Source organism: Lolium perenne, chromosome 2 (genome assembly GCF_019359855.2).
Source record: "Lolium perenne isolate Kyuss_39 chromosome 2, Kyuss_2.0, whole genome shotgun sequence".
Taxonomy (NCBI): Eukaryota; Viridiplantae; Streptophyta; class Magnoliopsida; order Poales; family Poaceae; genus Lolium; species Lolium perenne.
The window spans coordinates 317,002,699-317,012,406 of record NC_067245.2 but is presented as its reverse complement, the minus strand read 5'-3'; the positions used below and the strand labels follow the sequence as shown (position 1 = coordinate 317,012,406).

The following is a 9,708-nucleotide window of genomic DNA, read 5'->3' as shown; positions in this document are numbered from 1 at the left end:
GGGCGAGCGACGACGCCTGCGGGAGAGCAGCGGTCGGCGCCGACGGCGGGGGAGCAGCGGCGGCATGGCGGCGGCGGCGCTGCGGGAGCGGGCGAGCGGCGGCGCTGCGGGAGAGCAGCGGCCGGCGCCGACGGCGGGGGAGCAGTGGCCAGCGGCGGCAGGGCGGAACCCTATGTCCCTATCGCTCCATGTTGACCAAGCTCACGATGCGGGGGGCGTGTACCGTTTCGTTTTTTTTCTTTTTTTTTTTCTGTTGGCCATCCGGGAACTTGGGGAGTGGCAGTTTCGTGTAAATTCCACTCAAGAGGGGGGCTATTCTATATACCGGTTCGGCTCTCCGATGGAGAAGCCCGGGAAACTGCTCTGGACCAGTTTCTGGCTATAGATACGATTGGAGCTTCCCGATAGGAATAAGCTGGCCCAAAACTGGAGTCATCTTTTGGGCTTCAGCGGTCCACGACCTAGAAGCCAGCCTAGAAGCTGAAAAGAAGTCAGCCTTAGCTGGAGGTGCTAAAGGCGTCGTTGCGGCCGTTTTATCCCTTCATGGACCAGTGTCTTTCTTGATAAAATCCTTGGTTGGAGGAGTGGGTGTCGGGTGCCGCTAGGGTTTCTTTAGCTTGTTCACTTTTCCCGAGCCTTAGGGCATGAGTGTCCGTTTGGGTCCGCCTTGACCGAAAATGCGTCTGACACCATCTCCAGCGGTGCGACGCAAAGTGACCGGGCCGTCCGCAGAGACGCAAACCTGGCGCATATTTGTGGCAGGTTTCCGTCTTTGCGGACGCTGCGCGGACGCGCAAACTGTCCGCTCGCGTCTCCACCTGGCCCGCTTGGCAGCGAGTCTGCATCGAGGGCATCGCTTCGGCGGTCAGCGCTTCTGCGTATGCGTCGCAGCCTTCGCCATCAATGGCGCGGCTGCCTGTTCTGCGCGCGCACTGGCGGCTGGGCTTCTGCGCCGCCTTCAATGACACCGTATCCCGCGCGCGGCCGTCCTTAAAAGTCCAGCGGCCGCGTTCCTCCTTCGCCCACACCTCCACTCGCACAACCACCGCTGCAGCGCCATGGGGAAGAAGAACGACTTCGAGGCCTCCGGCAGCGGCAGCAACAAGGGAACGCAGAGGGTGCAGCTGCCCGTCACGCTGGGGAGGCTGATGCACGGGAAATGGATGCCGTGCGAGCGCTGGTCGAGCGTGCAACTGCCTGGCGGCTGGCGGCTCAGGCCGCCGGGTGCCCATCCCTCCCGTCCCTGCGGGCGAGCCTGATCGGACGACCGTTAGGGCATCTCCAGCGGCGTGACGCAAATGGACGTCCGTTTGCGTCCGTCGGGCCGAAAAATGCGTCTGGTACCACCTCCAGCGGCGCGACGCAAAGTGACCGGGTCGTCCGCAGCGACGAAAACCTGGCACAAATATGCGCCTCGGATGCGTCTCTGCGGACGCGCAAAGTGTCCGCTCGCGTCTGGCGGACGTTTCGTCTGGCCCGCCTGGCAGTGACCCAACGTCGATGCGTCTTCTCCGCCAGTACTAGTGCCGAGGCATCGCCTCGGCAGTCTACGGCCGCGTAAATGGTGATGCCTCGCGTGGCGCGCGGCCGTCGCCTACCTCTCGCACGAAGTAATGGCGATGACACGCGTGCCGCGGCCGTCGCCCTGCCTCCGATCTATATAAACAGGGGCGCGGGCATCTCAACTCCTCCCCACTAAACCCTAGCCGCCACACAACCTCCACCGTAGCGCCGCTGCCGCTCAGACTCCGCCAGAGCCACCATGAGCAGCGCCGACCGCGGCCAGGCTTCCGCGCCTCCACCTCCACCTCCCACTCCACCTCCCCCGGCCTCAAGCTCCGACGAGGAGTTCGACTCCGACGACAGCACCGACCTCCTCGATCCGGAGAAGGAAGCAGAGGAGGAGCGGGCGGCCCATGCGGCGGTCGACGCCGAGCTGGAGTAGTGCAGGGTGGCGGCCGCCGCTTCCGCGGAGGACTCGGACTCTGACATATCATGGTCTTCCGACGACCCTGATGCGCCTACCCCGGAGGAGAGGGCGGCGGAGCAGAGAGCTATAGTCGAGTCCTTCGAGACGCTCAAGGACGACGGCGCAAACGCGAGGCTGGAGTAGAGCTTGCAAGAGGACGCGGCGGCGCACCGAGCCATAGCGGCCGCACGGGAGGCAGCGGAGAAGCAGGCGAGGGAGCGACGCAACGACGGAGCCGGCCCGTCAGGCAGCAAGTAGTTTAGATTTTACTTTCTATAGTTTCTATGCTATCAAATATACTACTATATTTACTTTCAAATATGTTACAAATCTAAAAATGGATCGCCCCGGTGGACGCACACCCAGACGCAAATGGACGCGCGGACAAAATATGTTCGCGGGGCGACGCAAACGGACGCTCACGACCACTTTTGGGCGTCCGAAATGCGTCGTCCCGCTGGAGATGCTCTTACGCTTCTGCCAAATCTGGAAAGAAAATGGAACCATGAAAAAATATATAATTAAATTGTCATACATCACGCCCTGATCTGGGACTGATACAAATAATTAAGAAGCGTACACACACAACAATGGAAAAAATACTGAAGTACCTACCGGATGAAAACAAGACTAAGGAGACGGTCAAAAGAAGCATCACGGTTGTAGATCTCATCAATATCTTCGTCATATGTATGGGGGGCTGATCGACAGGAAATGTTGTTCTCCTATATGGTTGGTTATTTTACTTGTGGGTTGTGAAAGAGAATGACCTCTTATAATGGATGTGACATCTGACATGTATGCTAATTGCTCTAATATTAAAATCACATTAATTCAATAAATACTATAGGAATAGGTAGCAATTAAGGGAATTGATTTTGCTATATATATTGTTGAGGGCAGTCATAGATACGGAATATCTATTCCGGTCCAGCTCACTTCATGCATTCTATTTTATTTATAGAAGCCCATATATTAATTAGAGTAAACTTTCTCTTTCTTCGTGTAAGAGTAAAACGAGATAGGAATCGATTGAATGAATCTAGGGCTACTTTTCATCGATCAACATGGTATATATACAAGTGGAAGAGGCGCCTCAAGATGGCACCGACATGAGAAAGAGCCGAAGAGGCGCCTGTAGGCGGATCCAGGATTTTATGAAGCCCCAGGCCAAAAACTAAACGCAAAAAAATCTAACAAAAAAAATCTTGTAATATCACAAACAAATTGGTACGATTTTTTGGGGTGCAAATATGAACAATTATATTCAAATCCACGGTTAATGGTTCAAGAAGGTACATAAGAGATGATTAAAAACTAGAAATAGTAATACGAGGATACATAATAGTACAAATCAATAGTTCAGTTTCTTCTAGCAACACAGTTGATGTTTAGGTCGAACTCCTAAATAGGTGTCCTAAAACTGGGATCCGACAATAACATCCGTACAGAGTATGAAAAGAGTATTGGCATTGACAACATAATATGAGAAGTTGCCACTTTTGCTTCGGTTGAGTTGATTCAGTTTGGGTAGTTTCTTCGACCTGGGAACTTCTTCGGTTTAATAATTTACCTTTGTTGATTGGTTCAGCTTTAAAATCGCTGCATAAAATTTCTTCATCTTTTGTTTCTAAAACATGAAATTCATTACAAACTAATATTAAATCAACGAATCCGTTTAATTACAAATAAATCCAACCATCCAATTGAAATGGTGAAGAAATAAAGCCCTAGCTGCTAGGAGTCTGGAGGCGGCAGCCAAGCAGGCCAGTCGAGCACGGGTGGGCGGCGCCGCGCAGAGGACAGGCATGGAGAGACGAGGTCCGAGGAAGTGGGAAGGTCGGGGGACGGGTGCGGACTGCTGGTGTGGCGGCGCCGTCGCGATCTCCTGGTTTGGCGAGGAGACTAGTTGTCAACGAGAGGAGGCCGAAGGGATTTGCCGCAGTCAAACGAGGAGACCAAGCGGAGGCCACAGTGAGTTGGGCCAGACATGGGCTGCGCCCCAGGCCAAAATCTTTTTTTCATACATGGTAGGCCGAAAATATTACTGCGCCCCGGGCGATGGCCCTGGTTGCCTAGATCCGCGCGATTTTTTTTAAATATTTTTTTCGTTAATTTTATAAATAATGCTCGATTTTGAATTTTTTCAAAAATAATACACCGTCGGGTTAGTGTTCCCCGATTAGTACTAATAGGGTTCGGGAAACCCGATTAGTACTAATCGGGAAACACTAACCCGATTAGAATCAAGCACATGCATGTTAGCACATGCAGCCTAGGAGGCAGTCGGGTTCCTCTACCCCGACTAGTACTAATCGAGTTTCTCTAACTCGATTAATACTAATCGGATTTCCCTAACCCGACGGTGTATTATTTAAAAAAAAATCGAGTATTATGTGTAGAATTAATGGGAAAATAGTATTATGAAATTTATTTTCGCTAGATCTGCCCCGGCGACACAGATGTCCATACGGGTTCTGCTAAAGAAAAGATGTCCATACGGGTGAAGGGTTGCGACCGTGTACGGCGCTTGGATAGAAATAAGTATAATATAATTCTAACACTTCCATGTTGCGGTGGAGTCGAACGGAGGAGAATCGGTGATCAATTTTCTTTGTGATGATCGCTCCTGGGTTCGACTCCATCTATGCATGAGGAAAGAAATACGGAGTAGTTTGTTCTAATTAATATATGAGCCCACGATATATGCAACAGGGTGCATGGAGTGAGCTGGACAAATATAGATTTTATTTGCCGTATCTGAGTGACATTACGCTTGCCCTAAAGAATAGATATGGTACATAATGAATGCACTTAATTGCTAATTACTTTAGCAAATCTTATCAATTCTATCGCATTAATTTCATTTTAATATTACAGAAATTAGTATTCATGTCACATCTATTATAAAAAGGTCTTCTCTTCTGCAACCCACAAGATTACCAACCATATACAAAATTTTCTATAGATCACCCACCACCCATATGACAAAGATGTTGATGAGATCTGCGGCCGTGATGCTTCTTTTAACCCTCACCTTCGTTATGCTTTCATCCGGTAGGTACTCAGTACTTCTTCCACTGTCGTGCACCTATGTTGCTTAATTATTTTTAGCAAAGCCTGGCCAGGAAATGTTGTACGACTATTTAGTTGTATATTCTTTATATGGTTCTATATATACATTTTGCAGATTTGGCGGAAGCATGGTGTAACGCTCGAATTATCCCCATGACAGAAAATTGCAATGACAAATCTTGTGGGATGGTATGCCAGAAGGAGACGGAGCGTATGCCATGCCCAAAATGCGTCCATGTAAGCGGCACCACGTGCATTCACGATGCTTGCGACTGCGAAATATGCTCAAATAATTGATCTATCTATCTTTTATAGTAGGGATCAAGGGACGTGTACGAATGCTTAATTTACCAAATTTTAGAAAAGTTATATATAAAGCTTCCTTTGCAACAAATGAATAAATATATGGTTGTCCTCCATCAATATACTCTCTCCGTCCCGGTTTGTAGGGCCTACGCGTATCCCAAGGTCGTTAATTTAATAATATAATATAATATTTATGCTATACAAATTATACCATTAAAAAATATAACATTTAAACTTTCTAATGGTATATATTTTGTGCTATATTAGTTAAATTTGCGATCTAGGGATACACGCACGACCCGTAAACCGGGACGGAGGTAGTACAGCTCTTATGTCCTTAGAATTATTGTTTCCAACAATCCGGGCAGATAAGGTTAACAAAGATCCACCCATGGAACAGCTGGGCATGGTCAGCCCGACCCGAAAATCCTGGGCCGGGCCGGGTCGGGCTTGCATGTTAGGTCGGGTTCGGGCCTGATTTTGGAGCCCGAACGTTGAGCCGGGCCAGACTCAGGCTTGCAGAAAACGTGATTTAAGCCTAGTTTGGGCCGGGCCGGGCTGGGCTTTTCTCTGCTCGGGCCGGGTTTAGGCCCGATTTGTAAGCCCGAAGGTCGGATCAGGCCGGGCTCGGGCCTAGAATATAGGTTCGGGCTTTTTCGGGCTTGGCCCGAAACCCGACCCGACACGAGGAGGCGATTTGCACAAAAATAACCCAAAACTTAAAGAAAAGCACAGACTGACCCTCCGGCGAAAGTATTTCACCCATCTAACCCTTTTGTGCAGCGCCCCTCCCATCGGCGCCACACATGCCAGTGTGGCGCCCCTCCTGCCGGCGCCACTCTCGCAGCCGACGTAGCGCCCTCGACGCTGAGCTGGTGCGCCGATCCGACGTGGCAGCATGTGTGGCGCCCCTCCCAACGGCGCCACACATGCCAACTTATATCAAGTTTTCGGTCGAAAACATCCAGGGGCTCCGAACGTCTGGGACTTAGCCGTTTTGGCGAGCCTCTACTTGTGGCGCCGATGCCACGGGCGCCACACTAGCATGTGTGGCACCGATGCCACGGGCGCCACACATCCACTTAAGTGTGGCGCCCGCGCCCGCCCCCAGCCCGACCCTCTCTTTCTCTTCTTTCTCTCCTCTCTTTCTCTCCTCCAACCATCGCCGCCGGCCGTCTCTCCGCCGCCCCCCACCAAATCCTCCACGGATTGGACAGATCTGGCCGGCCAAATCCATCCCCATACAATCCTCAAGGTATTCCCCTTCGTTCCCCTTCGATTCATGCAAGATTTGCTCCGGTTTAATTCGATTTAGCCGTTTTGCCTAGATTGGAAATGTTGGTTGTGTTTGAACCATAGATTTGTATGCATGTGTTTGAACCATAGATTTGAACCATAGTTTTGTTGGAACCATAGATTGTATGCATGTGTTTGAACCATAGATGTTAAATTTTGCTAGATTGTATGCATTGTATCCAAAGATGTTTGAAATGGCTATGTATGTGTAGGAACCCTAGATATGTATGTATCCTAGATTTGTGGAGGAACCCTAGGCATCAAATTTCAGGAATGTGTATGTGAAGGAATAACTCATATGGTGTTCTATCCCTAGATATGAATGTATATGTATGTATTTGTGATGGCTTATTTGGATATATTCTCATGTATGTGTTGCTCATAATATGTTGTATTTGTGTAAACATGTAGGATGGTGTGGCTCCTGGATCAAGAGTATGACAGGGATCACCGGGCTTTTCATATGACGGAGGATCTTCACCCTTTGAAGATTCGGTACCATGGCACGGTAGATATGCCGTATGACGAGAGGTACACGGAGTTCATCCAGCCCACCGGTCTTCTCCCGTTCATCTCGCTTGTAAGCCGGGGGGGGGGGGGGGCGAACATGAACGCCGCGGCACTCACCGCCCTTATCGACCGGTGGAGGCCGGAGACGCACACCTTCCACTTGAGGGCCGGCGAGATGACCCCTACTCTTCAGGATGTCTCAATGATACTTGGACTTCCTATTTAGGGCGAGCCACTGTGTATGAACACAGCTTCTGATGGGTGGCGCAGACAGATGCAGGATCTTATTGGCATGGCTCCTCCGGCGCCAGAAAATCCAAAGGAGAGAGCTCCCGCCGGCGCACCTTTCGCTTGGATAAGGACTAACTTTGGACAACTCCTGCCGGAAGACGCCAACGAAGACAGTATCAGGACATACACCCGAGTGTACTTGTGGTACATGATCTCGAGGACTCTCTTTGCTGACAGTGGTGGGAAGTTGGCCCATTGGTGTTGGCTCAAGGCGCTTACGGTGTTGGAGCGCCGGTGGAGTTGGGGAACAGCGGCACTTGCCTACCTCTACCGACAGGTGATGATTTGTTGTATGTACTGTTCTTCTATAGTACTGTGCCTACCTCTATCTCTAACCAAATGTCTTATGTACGCAGTCGGACGACGCTTGTCGCAGGACTGGGAGCGGCGGTATTGGTGGATGCTTGCTCCTACTTTCCGTATGGAGCTGGGACCGCCTATCAGTTGGGTGGCCCAGGGTACTCACAGAGAGACCATGGCCTAATTACCGGAACAACCTTGATCGGGAGCCGACTTGGGCATTTCTTTGGGACAAAGTCTCGGAGATGACGAGCGATCCAAAGATCATGTACAGGCAGTACACTGAGGAGTTGGACACTCTTACTGCTGAGCAGGTAACCGATTGAAACCATCACTCTTCTGCAATCCGAGTTCATAAATTCTGCTACCATGTTGTAAATTCTGAAATATTTGAATGCTGCAGGTTGAATGGGAGCCATATGGTACCTACTACCGTATTGGCGCGGTGATGACTGACCTCAACCCCAAGTGCCTTGAGGAGGCGCGTTTCTGGCGTATGCGCTGCCCACTCATATGCATGTGGCTTGTTGAGTACCACCAGCCGCACAGAGTGATGAGGCAGTTTGGGATGTGTCAGGAGAGCCCACCTCAATGGCAAGACATGGAACAGACGCTTCATAGGTAAACTTCTTGAATCATGCGATGGAAGCTTGTTGATTGAAGAGATAGAATCTAACTTCTCGATTCCTGCAGGCTTGATAGGAAGCGGCAGAGGAAGATCACAAATTGGCCTGACCATCATAGAGGCCACGTCACAGCGTTCCAACACTGTTTGGAAGCGGTACGGAATGCTGGCCATGTGGAGATTGTCCCCGACGACTTGGCCGCTTTCAACAACTATCTCCAATGGTTTCATGAAAGCACGCGTATCGAGTTAGTGAAACCCGCGTATGAAGACGACATCTTGTACGACCCCATCGAGTTCGATGAGGTTGCGCAAAGCCAGCACGCCACCTTTGCTCGCAGAGGAAGATCGACTTCTATTGCTTCTGAGCTGAACTTCATGGTAATATATTCTCTCGTTAGCTAGTACATCATCTACATTGGCATGTGATCGCTCAAAATTTGTATAATATGTCTGTCGCAGCGGTCCGAGATCCAAAAAACAGCTGAGGAGTGCGAGATTATTTGGGATCAGAGCCATACAGATGACAAGCCTATCGGACCGATGCGGCATTTCATTAAGGTATGGTCACCAACATTCAATGTGAGCTACTGTGTTATTATGCCTTTGTAACCATGACTTCCACGACGCAGAACACTGCACGAAAGATGCGGCGGTTAGCCAACTTGCTAGGTTGCCGCGACACCGAAATTGCGGCTACATCCTCTTCTGAAGAAGCGGAGGTTTGGACTATTTTGTTACCACTCAAACATGTGCTTACTAGTTTCAACTTTTTGTAATCTCATGTGTTCATGTTTCTGAAGATTCCTGACGACGACACCATCCTGAGTCAAGGCATTGCGAGTCAACGCAAGAAGGCCGCCACACGGTCTGCGTACCAGTTGAAGCCAAGGGGCAAGGCTCCAGCTCGATACACTCCGGACGATTATGTCAACCGAGGAAAGAAGGTTGTGATTGAGGAGGATGAGGAGCCGCCGCGGAGATCATCTTTGAGGAGGATGAGGAACGACGAGCCGCTATCTTCAGAGGAGGAGGAGGAGGAGCAGCATGAGCAGGAGCAGGAGGAGCAGCAGCAACAACAGCCACGGCAGCGGACGAAAAGGTTGGCCGTCCGGAAGCAGCCCGTGAGGAGGGGACGTCGCGGAGGATAGATGCATTTGCTAGTGTTGTGAACTCTATTTCATAAGTATCGTGTTGTGAACTCTATGTCATTTCGAACCATGTCTCTATTGCTACTAGTTGTTTGAATCTATGTGCTACGATGTGATCTATGATGTGTGCTATCTGTATGTTGTATGTGTATGAAATTGCTATAGAAATTGCTATTGTTGTGTCG

The 9,708-nt window shown here is 50.2% G+C and overlaps 1 long non-coding RNA gene across 1 annotated transcript; it reads left to right on the top strand.

Annotated features, from left to right (window-relative positions):
- Window positions 1–8,847: 8,847 nt before the first annotated feature.
- LOC139835361 (uncharacterized) lies at window positions 8,848–9,218 on the top strand. The gene is made up of 3 exons (XR_011751167.1): window positions 8,848–8,933; window positions 9,005–9,094; window positions 9,176–9,218. It is a non-coding gene; the product is annotated as an uncharacterized lncRNA (long non-coding RNA).
- Window positions 9,219–9,708: the final 490 nt, after the last annotated feature.